This window comes from Euphorbia lathyris, chromosome 6, assembly GCF_963576675.1.
Source record: "Euphorbia lathyris chromosome 6, ddEupLath1.1, whole genome shotgun sequence".
Classification (NCBI taxonomy): Eukaryota; Viridiplantae; Streptophyta; class Magnoliopsida; order Malpighiales; family Euphorbiaceae; genus Euphorbia; species Euphorbia lathyris.
In genome coordinates, this window is record NC_088915.1 from 73,367,851 (window position 1) to 73,384,203 (window position 16,353).

Genomic DNA, 16,353 nt, shown 5'->3' on the forward strand with positions numbered 1-16,353 from the left:
ACATCTTCTCTTTGTTGTGAATGCAACAAATCTCTAGACATCACTCTTTCCATTTCTACTAAGTCAAAAAAAAAATGTAATTTAGAAAAGATACATTCTTATTTAACCCCAAAACAAAAATTCCATACTAAGCTGATTGTAAAAAATAACAGTTTGAATTAAAACAAAAATTAGGGATTGGATACAGACCAGAAATTTTGAAAGTAAGGAAAAAAAAATTAGGATTTGATAAAAACTCTAAAATTCCAACACTTCCATTGTAGAACCAAGAACTGAAAAACCTAATTGGTAAGATAACTCTACTTAATAAATAAACATATATACAAGCTTGAATTGGGTGGAAAAGAACACGAAAATAATAATAAAAAAATGTTCATGGTCAAATTAAGAACCCAATAATTAAAAAAAAATTCAATTCAAATTAAACATTTTCATATGCAAATCAGAAACCGAAAACAAAAGTCCAATCCTAATTTATTCACTACTTTTCCTTCCCAAAAGGTAATCAAACCTATGTTATATACTAATTTAAAAACAGATCTAGTCAAATGGATGATGAAAGAAAATAGTATGGAAATTTATTCACTAATTTTTGTATGAATCTGCAAGAAGAAAAACACCTTCATAACTGTTGATTTGTGTCAAAACTACTCTTTGTTTGGATTAACATCATTCACCAATATAATAATTGTACCCAACACTCTGTGGCGAAAGAAAGACTACTGGTGGCTAATATTGCACAATGTCACCGGCGATCAACCATAACTAGAGAAGGAAACACCTCCTTCTCATGATTAGTCATTGCCGGCGACATGTGCAATATTAGCCAGAGCAGCCACGGAGATCATTTTCTATTCTCTTTCGATAAAGTGTAAAATAACCATGGAGTAAAGAGCATGGAAATCAATTATATATACAGATAGACTCACCTACCCATTGCATATATGAAAGCCAGTGTATTATTTAAAACTCATAAAATAAATGTTTTCAAAAAATAAAAACTCATAAATAAAATATTATGCATTTTGTTTGTATATGTAACTGCTTAAAAGAAATTCTGAAAATAATGTCATTTTTCCCAAATATTTAATTATTATAATTTTATTTATTTCTTTTTCCTAAAATAAATATTACTATTTTTTGTTTATACATATAACTGCTTAATAATTTAGACAACATACTATAATGATATCACTACAAGAAAAAACGCTATCACCGACGGAATGAACCGACGAAAGTTTTTGTGTCGGAATGACCAACGGAACACCGACGAAAAATGTGTGTTGGAAATCACCTACACTCTCACCTACACATTCCTATAATGTGTAGGTGATTATTAGCGGGATTATTTCTGCTCTTATCACCTATATTTATTGTAGGTAATTATGAATATCGGTGATAACACCAACAAATTTACATGTGGACCTACAAAAATTGTGTTGGTAAATATGAGTAAAATGAATAAATAAATTAGAAGTATTTGTATATTAATAAATAAATAAAAAGTAAAAAGAAAATTAATATATAAAGTGTGTTGCTTTTTTTTCTCCAGAATCCCTACTTCCCCCCTTCTTCCTCGATAAAAATTTTGAATCCCGCCCCCTCTCCTTTTGAGCTTCTTCTTCCTTGCCTCCATTAAGAGCGAAGCCGGATCCCATCAACCCCTGTTATTCCTCTCACGGGCGCTGCTGTGCCTGCTCATCCTCTCACTAGCGCCGTTGTTCTGTTTCTCAATCTCCACCTCTACTGGTCTGGGGTAAAGAGTTTTCTCTTGTGCTAGATCTACTTTTTTTTTAGGTACCTATCTCATCTTTCTCTCTTTTTGGGTCGTTTCAAGAAGCCATTTGGGTTTACAAAGCTGTTGTTCTAGTTATCATACCCATTTGCATCTGTTTGGTTTTTATTCTTTTATTTATAAACTCTCGTCTATTTTTTTGCTTGTATCCTTGCGAAAGAGTTGTATGACTATGGGGTTTTCACATTTTTCTTGAGATAAGAGGATAAATGAGTGATATGACTATGCTTTTGCCTTCCAAGTTTTATTTACTGCTTACTGTTATAGTGTATAAATGATTTTATCAAGAACTGATAATACAACCTTAAATTAGTATTTTCTGGAATGTTTAATATATAAATGTTCTTATTGTTACTAGGCTTCTATATTTAGGAAAGATGGATATTTATATATCCTCTCAATTCCATCCTTAGAGAGTGTTCTTGATTCTTGTTTACTGAAGTTTGGGGTTTAGAAGTTTAAAATTGAAATGTGAACAAAGTAGATTGATAATGTGCCAAAAGATCTAGTCTTTAGATGTAATATTGTTTCTTTGGATATTTGTCTTGGTAAATTAATTAGAATATTTTTTACTAGGTACCCACTCTTTCCTTGTATATAATTTCAAGCTATTACAATGTTGACTCCCATAAATAATCTCTATATATATCGCCACTTTCTTTTAGATATGGTCTATTATTAGTATTTGGCAGAAATTAGTTTCATATCCCTACATGGGTTTGTGCAGAATTGACATCACTTCTAGTGAGATGCTTAAGGATGCTGGTTTTGATGATGTTGTGCCAGAAGATTGTACTGATCAGGTACTTGCAATAACCTTCTCAAACATGTATTATAAATATAAATACGTTGTGGCAGAAGATCATACTGATCAACTTTCCCCCAAAGTTGTTGAACTTGTTTTGAGCTTTTGCATATAAATATTTGAAAATTGTTGAGGATCAATAGTGTTGCCTATTGAGCATCCGGTACACTCTTGTTGGTCTCATATTCCATTTTCTAATTAATTATGGAGCTGGTGTCATTATTCGAATAAAACAGACTTAGTTATTCTTTCTACATGTATTCCTATTGGTTATTGCAGCTCTATAACAAATGCACAGATTTCTGCTTTGGTATAAGAATCCGAGTAGCAGAGCTAGATTTGGTTCATTTTCTGCTAACACAGATTGCAAGAAGACAGCGAATTTAATCTAGGCTGGTGGTTCGAATGCTGGAAACTTTCGTTTGTAGTTGCAGACATGTTAGCTGAGGTAGATTCCTTTTCTGTACCTGATAAAATATAATATTCGTTTGAAAGCTCTAGCCCTATTACTTTGATAAACTATACTCCTAAAATTTGCATTTTCTTGTTTCTCATTGTACTTGTATTGAGCTAGTTCTAGTTGGGATTTTAGCCTTTTATGAAATAATAATAAGAATAATTATTATGGTTTATTCATAATACCAATTCTTATTATTGTTCTTACATGTTAAACGCACATATATAATTGCACCTTTAACAGTTGGTGATAGGAGAAGAACTTCTTCCATGTTATTGTTAGAGGGAGAAAAGAGGATATCTTTGGTTTCGTTTTTCCCTTACATCTTTAAATGGTGCCAGGTTTTGCTTCTACTTGTGAATGTAAGTTTAGACTATTGAAAAATTAGGAGCTTTTTGTTTAATTTCTGTCCTTATTTGTTATGATGGCAACTCATGTCCCTGTAATGAATATAAAATGCACCAGACAGAAATATTATGTAATACGTAGATTTGGCTTAATAATGAGATTGTTCTCCTCATTACATGTTAATCATATTTGAATTTTTATATTTTAATGCTGTCAGGACTAATGGTTCTGATGTAGAGAATCACTTTAGAATTTAGAAAGAGAGGAGGAGAAGAGAGAAAGAGAGAATACAGAATAAGAGAGAAAGAGAGAATACAGAATAAGAGAGAAAGTAGAAGGAATTAGGAATAATATTCTTCATTGATGTTTTGCCTCTCAAAAGGCATGACCCATATAAAGAAGTGTAGTACAATGATGAGGGGACAGCCGGAGAACAACACAACCTAGGCCACTAAAAAGCATAAAGGACCTAGCTAACTGGTTAATAACCATTTTAGTCATTCTTCTTCCTATTGTATGTGACAATTCCTCCCCCTTTAGCACATTCTTGTCCCCAAGAATGATAAAAGGCTGGAAATTGCTGGCGAATAGTAGTGGCATCTTCCCAAGTAGCATCCACAGCGGACAGTCCATTCCAGAAAATGAGTAGTTGATACACAGAAGTGTCCCCACGAATAACATTCCTTGTGTTGATCACTTTTAGAGGGGTTAACTCCCATTCATCATTGAATGGATGAGGCAAAGTAGTCAACACTGGTGTAGTAGGGCTGAGTTGCTTCTTAAGGAGAGAGACATGGAATACAGGGTGGATTCTGCTACCTTCTGGCAAAGCAAGCTTATATGCAACCTTACCAATCCGCTCTATAATAGGATAGGGCCCAAAGTATTTAGCAGTAAGCTTGAGAGAGCTGCGAGAGATGATAGTATATTGCCTGTAGGATTGAAGTTTAAGAAACACCATATCCCCCACTTTAAATTCTCTGTCTGACCTCTTCTTATCTGCTTGTTGTTTCATTCGATTCTGTGCCTTAGCTAAGCATTCTCGAAGAAGAGAACTCATTTTATCCCTGGCCTGTAAGAGATCTTCCACTGCTGCAACAGGAGATGTAGTAATAGGAAGGACTGGAAGCTGTGGAACAATTCCATAGAGAGCTTGAAAGGGGCTCATTTTTAAAGAGCTATGGTAACTAGTATTGTACCAATACTCTGCAAGACTTAACCAATTGGCCCATTTTTTTGGAGTAAGGAAACACATACAACGCAAATAGTTCTCAAGACACTGGTTCAATCGCTCAGATTGGCCATCCGTCTGAGGATGATAGGCACTAGAATAATGTAGAGTGGTACCTAAGAGCTTCATAAACTCTTTCCAAAAAGTACCAGTAAAAATTTTATCCCTGTCAGAAACGATAGAGCGAGGCATGCCATGTAATTTAAACACTTGGTCCAAGAATACCTGAGCCACAGTAGCAGCATTGAAGGGATGTGATAAGGGAATAAAATGACCACCTTTAGAATATCTGTCAACAATCACCAGTATGGTGTCATACCCTTTAGATTTAGGCAACTTTTCAATAAAGTCCATGGCAATGTCTTGCCAAGCACCTTGAGGTATAGGAAGTGGCTGTAAGAGACCAGGGTAGGCTACATGGTCAGCCTTGCACCTTTGACAAATGTCACAATTAGCCACCCAAGAAATAACATCCTTGTGAAGACAAGGCCAATAGAAATTCTGCTGCAACTGAACTAATGTGCCCTTAATGCCTGAATGTCCCCCAAATGAAGAGTTGTGGCAAGCTTGCAGAACTTGCTGTCGCAACCCTGTAGAACTGCCAATGTAGATTCGAGTCTTGAATCTGAGAATTCCATTCTGTAATGAATACTTAGGATCACTATTAGGTTGAATAGTGAGCTGTTGCAGGAGGGTAGAAGCAATAGAATCACCTTGATAAGAAGAATGGATTTCCTCTAACCAAGTAGGAATAACCATAGAAAGAGCCAATAAGTGGGCAGAATCTTCTTGTTGTCGAGAAAGGGCATCAGCAACCCTGTTGTCAACTCCCTTTTTATATTGGATGGTGTACTCCAATCCTAGCAACTTGGAGACCCCTTTATGTTGTAAGTATGTATGGAGTTTCTGTTCAAGCAGATGCTTGATACGTTCATGATCGGTTTTGATCACAAATGGAGAATTCTCTAGGTAATGGCGCCATGTGGTGCAAGCATGAAGTATAGCCAATAATTCCCGCTCATAAGCTGACAATTGTTGGTTGCGTGGACTTAAAGCCTTAGAAAGGAAGCAGATAGGTTTGCCCTGTTGCATCAGGACAGCTCATATTCTTGTTCCACTAGCATCACACTCTAGAACAAAAGGTAAGCTGAAGTTAGGAAGGGCCAAAACTGGAGCTTGAGTCATCAACTTCTTAAGTGCTAGGAATGCCTCAGTAGCTGCTGATGTCCAACTGTACTGATTTTTCTTTAAGAGATCAGTTAAGGGTTTGCTAATAGAGCCATATCCCTTGATAAAACGCCTGTAGTAGCCTATTAAGCCCAAGAATCCTCGCAATCCTTTAAGTGTTACTGGTAAAGGCCAATCCAGCATAGCAGATATTTTAGCTGGATCTGTTGCTACTCCTTCTTGAGACAATACATGGCCCAGATAGGCTACTTGAGGAACAGCTATATCACATTTGGATGCCTTAGCATACAACTGTTGATCAAGCATTAACTGAAACACAATCTCAAGATGTAAAAGATGTTCCTCTGCATTGGCACTATAGATTAGTATATCATCAAAGAAAACTAATACAAATTTGCGTAAATACGGTTGGAATAAAGTATTCATGAGGGATTGAAATGTGGCTGGTGCATTAGTCAGGCCAAAGGGCATGACCAAAAATTCATAATGCCCTGAATGCGTATGAAATGCAGTTTTATGAACATCTTCCACCTTCATCTTTATCTGATGATACCCTGCCCTGAGATCCAATTTAGTAAAGATTGTAGCTCCCTTTAGTTCATCTATTAACTCCTGGATTACAGGAATAGGAAATTTATTCTTGATAGTGGCTTTATTAAGTTCTCTGTAATCTACACAGAATCTCCAGCTTCCTTCTTTCTTTTTTACTAGCAAAACAGGGGAGGAATAGGGGCTTTGACTAGCTTGGATAACACCACTGTTTAACATCTCCTCCACCAACCGTTCAATTTCATTCTTTTGATGATGAGAATACCGATAGGGTCTCACATTGATGGGATCTGTGACATTTTTTAGAGTGATAGCATGATCATGTGATCTAGATGGAGGTAATGTAGATGGTGTTTGAAATAGGTGATTGTAGTGGTGAACCAGGGGAGTGAAAGCAGGAGGTGTAATTGGTAAGGATTCTGAAGGTTTGGGTTGTTGTGAGGATACTTGATTAGGTTCAATTTCTGTGAGAGATAAGAGAAATAAGCTTGATGTAACTCCCTTCCATCCCTTAGTTACTAGTTTATTCATGGCCTTCAATGACATAGGTTTAAGGGGATGAGAAGCTAAGATGCCCTGCAATTCTATAGCCTTTTGTTCCTTATAAATGATTAGCTTATTTTTCTCAAAATCAAAAGTCACAGGAGAATGAGCACGCATCCAATCAGAACCAAGAATTATATCATAATCACCAAGAGCTAAGACTCTAAGGGAAAAAGAAAACCTGTTGTGGTTCATGGACCATTGGCAGTCATTACATTTTGTTTGGACAAGCAATTGTCTGCCATCAGCCACAGATACTGCTGCAGGTTTCACCTGAATCAATGGCAGCTTCAATTCCAGCCAGTTTCTGATCTACGAAACTGTGTGTACTACCACTGTCTATCAATATCATGATAGGTTTCTTGTGTAAAATGCCCTTAAGTCTTAAGGTGTTATCACTCTTGCCTCCATCTAAAGCATGAATGGACAGGGAGATTTGCTCTACCTTTTCAGGTTCAGCATCCACTTCTATACTGTTCTCCTCCTGTATCTCCTTATCCTCATGAGCTTCTTCAACAGCTGCTTGAAGAAGATTCAACTTCTTATTAGTGCAACGATGACCTGGGAAAAACTTGTCACCATAAGTCCAACAAGCACCAGGGATACGTTTCAGGGCAGGATTAGAAGTGGAAACATCAGTTTTTGGTTCAGGTAATTTATACCCAGGTGTAGTGGTGGTGATTGGGGTTGTAGGTGTGGGTCTGGAATATGGATTTGCAGTCCAGGGTTTAATTGGATTAGGCGAACGATAGGTAGGTTTAGGTTTAACTGCTTCCATAATATTTTGGAGGTGAATCTCCTCATACTTGGCTTGTTTGATAGCTATGAAAATATCAGCAGGCTCCTTAGATCTGACTGCAGATTTAATCTCAGGTTTCAGGCCAGTGAGAAAACTAGAAACAAAGAAGGATTCCGTTGTAGTGGGGTGGACCTTCTCCATTCTTAGTTTGAGGGATTCAAACTGATCTTGATACTCCACCACAGTTGAAGTCTGCTTAAGCTGGTATAGTAATTCTACTATATCCTCCACTTTTGTTTCCTGAAATCGCTTTTCGATCTCCTCAACAAATTCTTCCCAAGTAGCATGTGGATGACTGGGAATCCAGTTCTTATACCACTTCTCAGCCTTTCCCTGAAGATACAGCCCAGTCAGGGCTACCTTCTTTGAATTATCAACTTCAAAAAGTTGAAAATATTTAGAGCACTTGCTCACCCAGTTTTCCACTTCTGTACCATCAAATGAAGGTAACTCACATTTAGGTAGTAGTTTGTTAAGAGTAGGAATTGGAGTTTGAGGTTTGGCAATATTAGATTCTCCTGAAGAGGAAGTAGGGAAACTGCCCAGAATTCCCTTATTTGGGTCAATGCTTAGGTTGGGTGTTTTGAGAGGTGAGAGATTGGATTCAGTTTGTGGTTGAATGAGTTTGGCAAGGGTGGTGATGGATTTATGAACTAAATCTTCAAGAGATTGTTGAGAATCGATCTGATCTTTCCTTAGTTGGTTTTGCTCTAAAAGAATAGATACAATCCTCTTTTGTTGAGCTGTTTGAATGGCTTCAAAATGAGCCTCCATTTTTTCTAACTTTTCTGCTGTGGCTTCTGATCTGTTATGAAACTGGGTAGTGAGCTCCTTCAACTGGAGTTCTAAAGCTTCCATGGCTGCTTGAGCTCGTTTTGCTGCTCTGGTTTTAGCGTTTACCATACAAGTTGGCCGGAGAAACGAGTATCTCTGATACCAATGTCAGGACTGATGGTTCTGATGTAGAGAATCAATTTAGAATTTAGAAAGAGAGGAGGAGAAGAGAGAAAGAGAGAATACAGAATAAGAGAGAAAGTAGAAGGAATTAGGAATAATATTCTTCATTGATGTTTTGCCTCTCAAAAGGCATGACCCATATAAAGAAGTGTAGTACAATGATGAGGGGACAGCTGGAGAACAACACAACCTAGGCCACTAAAAAGCATAAAGGACCTAGCTAACTGGTTAATAACCATTTTAGTCCTTCTTCTTCCTATTGTATGTGACAAATGCCTTCAACAACTTAAGCATTGTCTATAAATTAATGGTAGTTGGCGTGATGCAAATTTTAAACTTTTGACTCACTTTACTCTGTTATGTATTGGGGATTCACATTGATTTCCTATATAGGGAAAATGGCAGATGAAGATATAATTTCCCGTAGATATTTTTTCCCCCAGCACATCTTTTGATTTATATACAATTATCAGTTTTTGTATTGCTTGTAATATATATATATATAAAGAGTTTCCTTCAATCCAAATAAATAACCAAAACAAAATATAGAAATTATTGCAAAAAATAAATTGTCAATTCCGACGCAATTTCGATGCATTTCTGTCGAAAATTATTTAAATAAATAATCTAAAAAATAGATCACCGACACACATAGGTCGGTAATGGTGTCGGTAAGACCGACAAAAATCACCAACTAAAATGGATCGGCACCACCTACACATATCACCGACATCAAATGTGTCGGTAATATCTCCGACCCAGCCAAAAATTTGTCGTAATCGGTTACCTAGGAGGTCAACGCCGACAAATCGGATTTCATTGGTCTTCCGTCGGTGATGATGATCACCGACACATTTTTTGTTATCACCGACAGATTTTTCCGTCGGTGATAGCGTTTTTTCTTGTAGTGTATTCAACAGTTTCCATGTTTGTTTGTTTTTAAATAAGTCAAATATAAGTTACTATATTTTATATCATATCTGATGGTTATCCATTTAGTTTGTTTTTTTATTCAAAATATATGTCATTTAGAAAAATTCATAAGGTATTTTTATAACTATAAATTCAAATATTGTTTTTGAAAATAAATATGCTGAAAACTATATTGTGAGGCATCTAATTGAAATGCGGACATCATTTCACTACAAGAAAACTGCTAGTTAGCTACCGCAATTTTGGTAGCTGATGCGGTAGCTAAAGCAGTTTACCGACTGAAATTAGCGATTTACCGACCAAAATCATTCGGTCGGTAAGTCGCTAGTCGCTGGAGAAACGCCGACTATTTCTGGCTATAGTCGCTGACTTTACCGACTGTTCGATTTAGTCGCTGAGCGGTGCAACTTTTACCGACTACACTAAAAAGCAGTCGCTAATTGGCTAGATCTACCCATTATCTGATCAGTTTACCGACGGAATATTTGTCGGTAATTTAGAAACATTTTGTTATTGATTTTATTGGTTGGATGGCAAATCTCGTCGTAATGTGCTAGACAATTTATTTATTTAATTGTAATTTATAAATTTTATATATGATAGTAATTATAATTACAATTAGGATTATTAAATACAATTATAAACATATTTTAACCTTTACAATAAATTAACCGCAACATACAACAATAAACAATATTCATGAAAACTAGAAATATATTTACAAAGAATTAATATATGATGCTTAAATGTATCAAAAATATATAATATAACTCACAAGATATCATAATCTGGATTAACCTAATATGTGAGGTCAAAATTCTATATCATAAAAAGGTTAACCTATAAAGTTATGTCAAAATATATCGAAGAGCTACATTAACTTGTCTATATAATCGCTCTTGTATCTCCAACTTCTGTCAATCGCTCGTCTTTCACTTTCTAGGATACCGGTCATCATAATTCTGACAGCAGCTAATAAATTGGTTCTGTCCGCATTGAACTGATCGCAAGAAGAGAAACAAGCAGCAACAATGACAACAGCCCTAATAAACAAGGAACCACATAATTATGAGCTTATAAAGCTTTATAAAGCCACAGTTGAACACACAAAAATTCATAATAGCACGGACAATTTGTTACTTGATCTCCGGATAAAAACAATAAGCAACCAAAATTGGAACATGATAAATGACTATGAATCCCAGTATCAACATAACACAAAAAGCGTGAAAACTGACCAGAATGTGTTGAAATAGAAGCTTTTAAGACCGATTAACGAGTATAAAATTCAAAGAAACAGAGCAATGCTTAAATAGCAACCTCAACTACATTTGACAACTCCGATAATGTTTGAACTTAGATGTAAAGGTAAACTAACCCAGATAAATAATTCCCCTACTCACTAGAAGTTAAACATATCTTTCTACTGAAAGAACACCAGAAAGCATACGAAATTTTGTAAAGATTTGCATACGAAATTTATGATATGTTATAGGCATCATTGGTTTGATAAAGGGAGTGAACATGTTGAAATCTACAACACCGTGGAGTTTGTCTTAAAGGAAATCATGCAAGGTAAAAGCCCTAGCAGATAAATCAAATTGTTTCCTGAAAGGACAGATTGCTCTTTCTAAAGCACTTTTCAAAACATATCTCAAGTAGAAAACTAGTAACTTACAATTATCCCGTAGGTTCGGAATGATATTTGAGACTCTTCGAGGGATTCCATCAGCTACATCTACAGAACATTTTTTTCAAACCAGTCCTCCATAAAGCGTGCAGCAGCACCGTTGTTATCCCCACTTAACAAAGAGTTCGTGCGACTCATTGAAGTTCCATGAGTAGTAAGCCAATTAAAGCTACCAACAGGACCCCACTCATCATCAACAAACTTCAATAGGGTCATTTCTTTGTCGACATCATACTTGTATTTCCTGCGTTCTTCTGCAGGATTATTCAGATATGCACTAGGACTGCCATATATTTACCTGTCGCCACATACTCTGGGGCAGCATAGCCGTATGTTCCCATCACCCTTGTTGTTACATGAGATAGAGTCTCTGAAGGCCCCAATTTTGCCAAACCAAAATCTGAAACTTTTGCTGTGTATGACTGCAACAAGTCACAAATTACAGGTTAAAATGACATTTTTGTGTCAATTGCCATCATCCAAAACACAAGCATAGACTCGCATTATATGTTGCACTAGAATGGAAAGTGAAAACGGAAACGGCCACAGGGAAACATGTTTGTAAAGCATATCTAGGAAATGGATATGAAACATGGAAACATTACCGAAGAGGAGTTTTCGTGCAGCATACATCAAATAGGATAAAAGAGAAAGAAGAATGTAAGAAAATAACTTGGAAGTGTAGGCAGCCACCCCATCAAGCAGTATGTTTGAGGCCTTAAAATCTCTATAAATAACTTGCTTGTCTGATGCGTGTAAGAAAGCCAGGCCTCGGGCTGCTCCTATAGCAACTTTGATCCGTGTTTCCCATGGAAGTGGCTGAACGGTTGAACCCCCTGAATGGATTCAAATGCGTAGTAATGCATAATCAGAATGTATATCTATAGGAAGTTGCAGAAGAGAATATATTAATCGGGTTCTTCCAAATAGATGGTTTTCCAAACTTCCCTTTTGCATGAATTCATAAAGAAGGAGAAGCTCCTTTTCCTCGCAACAGTATCCTATCAGCCTTACAAGGTTCGGATGAGAAAGCCTTCCCAGGAAATTGATCTCCGACTGCAATAAACCACCAGATTTGAAATTAAAGATGTATAAAATAATCTCAAATGTGATTATGATAACCCAAAAGTCCTGGCCTAATTGAAGATACACACATTTCAATGACTTGCTATTCTAATTTCCCTATTTTCCTAACAAATGTAGCCAATAATGAAAGTCCTTTGGAGTTAGAGTTACCTGCCATTCTTCAAAGCCTTGCAAGCTCTCAGAATTTAACTTCTTAACAGCAATTACAGTTCCAGTTCCAGTTCCAGTTCCAGGCTTTCCAGTGGTCTTGTCATCGAGCCAACCCTTGAAGACTTTACCGAAACCTCCCTCGCCAAGCACAGTATCAGACCTGAAATTCCTGGTGGCAGCTCTGAGTTCTACAAAGGAGAAAATTCTCAAAGTTGGGAGTGGGTAAGATCTGGCCATTTGGAAAGGGAGAGTGATCATCCCCACTTCCCCCGGAAAAAATGCTGTTTCCAGAGATGTTGCTACCCTGAGAAGTTCCTGTTTTGCTGCTTCTTGAAGATGCTGTTGTTTGAGATATTCCTGCATATAGTTTACATCATTCAGAGTTTGATTACTAATAGAGAGAGAGAGAGAGGCACTCATCAAGGTTGTTTGATAGCAACATTCTTCTCAGTGTAAAGATCCCCATACCAGCCATATATTTCACATAATGTAATTTCACAAAGCTGGCCTTGATAAATAATAAATCCACACCTCTAAGGCTGGCGAGGCAGAGGCTGAGGCTGGAGAGAAGACAAATCAGCAGACAACACACTCTGGTCAACATTTTTCTCTGCTGTTTTACTTCTCTTGAAACCTCTAGTGGGTCTCATTGAAAACAAGTATAAGAAATCTAACAAGGATGATTATGGTTTTTGCAAGCAATCCAATGAGAGAGAGTTTAAAGGAGGAAACCAGACAAGTAGAAAGAAATTGAATTCGGAGTAACACACACAAAAAGTTACACTTCAGAGGCAGCGATTATCCAGTTTGTGTGTCTATTAGTGAGTTTGTGTCAACATTAACTCAATTTAAAAAAAATTACTGTCATAATGAAGTGAATCTAATTGGATTAGTGACTATTTTGTGTCATATTTTCAGGATAACTCCAATTTTTCTCTTCTCTGCTTCTGTCCATCAGATAGCTAAATTCAATGTCACCAACCATGGTATCTAGTCCCCTCATACAAATTTCTTAAGGTCAAAATGAACAAAATAATATCTCTTATATATGCCTTATGTTAAGACATATTGGCAACAATAACTTTAGGAATTTAGAAAAGGCTAATTCGAACGGGAAGCAGTTTATCAATGAAATTAGCAGCATTAGTTTTATCAATGAAATTAGGTGCATTAGTGAATATAATTAATTACCTATTTCATGGGTAAAGGAAAGGATTAACATAACAACGATTTCAAGTTCAAAAGTTCAATATTCCCAAGATAAAACCACAATTAAGTTGAAACTAGGAAATCATTTCAGAGACAAAACGCACACACAAATACAATTAATTAGCAAATCATTAAAACCCACAATGATTAACATCCTAATAAGTATCTGCAATCATACAAAATGAAGACTGAAATTTCTAGGGCACTAGTGCCTAAAGGATTGCTACCTTAATAAAAAGAAGGCTAGAGCTAACAGCCTTCTGCTTCTCGTTCTTCCTTCCTCTAGTATCTTTTCAAACTCCTCCAATTTCAGGTACAAGCTCCAGCATACAGAAAAAAATGTCGTATGCTCCACGATGCTCAGTTAGAGTTAATCGGAGAAGGAAGCCGTAAAGAAGGGAGATGGATCAGGTCAGATGTCTGAAAGGAGAAAGATTGGGTCGAACAAGAAGAAAGGAGAGTAGCTTAGGTCGGAGAGCAGAGCAGAGAGAAGAGGGGGCTTAGGTCGAGTTCAAAGCGCAAAGAAGAGAGGAGGGGGGCTAGGTCGAGAATAGAAAGAATTTAGGGTTTTCCTTTTTTTAAATGTCATATTTATATTTATTTTTTCTTTTTTAGTTTTTCTTTAATTTATATTTTAGTTTTTTTTTTATTAATTTATATCTTAGGTCGAGCGCAGTGCTAAATGAAAATACACGTGGTAACATGGGCATTAAGTGATCCGCTACTTTTTGCGACTATATAAAGAAACTAGCGACTACAACAGTCGCAATTTAGCGACTGAATTTCACGTGGTCGCTAATTTTGGTCGTAAAGTAGCTGTTTTCTTGTAGTGTTTTTAAATATAAACTTATATTGTACCTATTCTATAAAAAAAAAAAAAAACTTATATTGTACCTAGATAAATTCTTTGAATCCAGTGAACTTACAAAAGTGTACCTCCTTTGTATACAACAATGAATATTTACTCATCATAATGTATGTAGATTAATTCTCCACTTTTGTTCATTTTATTGCTACAATTAAATTTTGTATTTAAACAATGTGAATGTTAAAAAAGTAAAAAAAAATTTGCCATTTGAAGTGAGGTGTTATATGTACCTTTAACATATAAAATAATTAAAATTTTATTGTTAACATTTTTAGTAAAATCGATTCCATCCATAAATTAATAGAAAATTAAAATTCGGATAAGATGCAAAAATACCTCTAACATTGATTTGTATGAGCAATTTTACCTCTAATGTCTAAAATGTTCCAATTTTACCTCTAAGATTAGCAGGAAAGAGTACTATGACCCCTAACATTGACAAGTTGGGTCAATTTGAAAAATAATTCATCAAATTATCTTCTCTATCACAAATCATGCCATCTGTATCGCACGTGTGCGTAATTTTTTCACTCATCACATCACAAACATTTGTATCCACATGAAAAAAATAATGTGCTTAGTACGTATTGAAAATAAAATTCAAATATTTCATCAAATTTAAAAAGGGTTAATTTCAAATAAATGTCATGTGGTTTCACGGTTTTGCATATCGGTATTTACGGTTTTTTTGTTACAAACCGAATCCTATGGTTTGCAGAATTTTCATTTTTGTTGACATTGCTAAATTTGGCCGATAACAACATAAAAATGAATTTTTTTAAGAATTAAATGATATTTTAAGTAAGTTTAATTATTCAACTTTTTAGGTTTGAGTTTACTTGAGTGTTTTTTTTACGAGAGAGAAAATTAATGTTTAGAGAGGCAAAATTCAAAAATAATGATTTTGAAAACAAAATGTGATTCAGTAGTAAATACGATACATAACAACTTTAATTCTTGAAAATTTTCATTTTGAGTTCGTTATGGGCCGAATTTGATAATGTCAATAAAAAATGAAAATATTCCAAACCATATTGAGTTTCTAATAAAAAAAATCATAGGTACCGTTTTGTAAAAGCGTGAAAGCACAAGACAATTATTTAAAATTAACCCAATTTAAAAAGATATTGATTACTAATTCTCTTATGAAATTATAAAAATAACACACAAAATCTTTTTTAATGTCTAAAATTAGCCAAACTTGCTAACTTTATAGGTAAAATTGCTCTTTACTGCCAAGTTAGGTGTAAAATTGTATCATTTTAAATGTTAGGAGTGAGATTGATCGTAGTTATCAATTTTAGAGGTACTTTTATAATGAAAATGGCGTAATTTAGTTTTAAAGGTTAAATAGAAATTCTTAATTATATTATTCATTTTTTGTTTGTATATGTAACTGCTTACAACAAATTCTGAAAATAATATCATTTTTACTAACAATTAAATTATTTTAATTTCATTTATATATTTTTTCTCAAATAAATATCATTCATTTTTGTTTGTATATGTAACTGCTTAATAATTCAGACAATATACCATAACGATATTCAGTAGGTTAAATGTTTTTTTTTTTTTTTGTAAAAGGTTAAAGATAAGTTGCCATATTTTATGTCATATTTCCATTTAGTTTTTTTATTCAAATATATGTTATTTAGAAAAAGTTCATAACATTTTTTATAACTATAAATTCAAATATTATTTTTGAAAATAAATAAGCTCCAAAAATATATTTGGAGACATCTAAT

The 16,353-nt window shown here is 35.1% G+C and overlaps 1 long non-coding RNA gene and 1 pseudogene across 1 annotated transcript; one reads left to right on the plus strand and one right to left on the minus strand.

The window, feature by feature from the left end:
• Positions 1–1,570: 1,570 nt before the first annotated feature.
• LOC136234106 (uncharacterized) lies at positions 1,571–3,232 on the plus strand. Its single transcript, XR_010691048.1, has 3 exons — positions 1,571–1,797; positions 2,523–2,598; positions 2,880–3,232. It is a non-coding gene; the product is annotated as an uncharacterized lncRNA (long non-coding RNA).
• A 7,116-nt stretch (positions 3,233–10,348) lies between these two features.
• On the minus strand, positions 10,349–13,006 carry LOC136233754 (probable serine/threonine-protein kinase PIX13; annotated as a pseudogene).
• Positions 13,007–16,353: the final 3,347 nt, after the last annotated feature.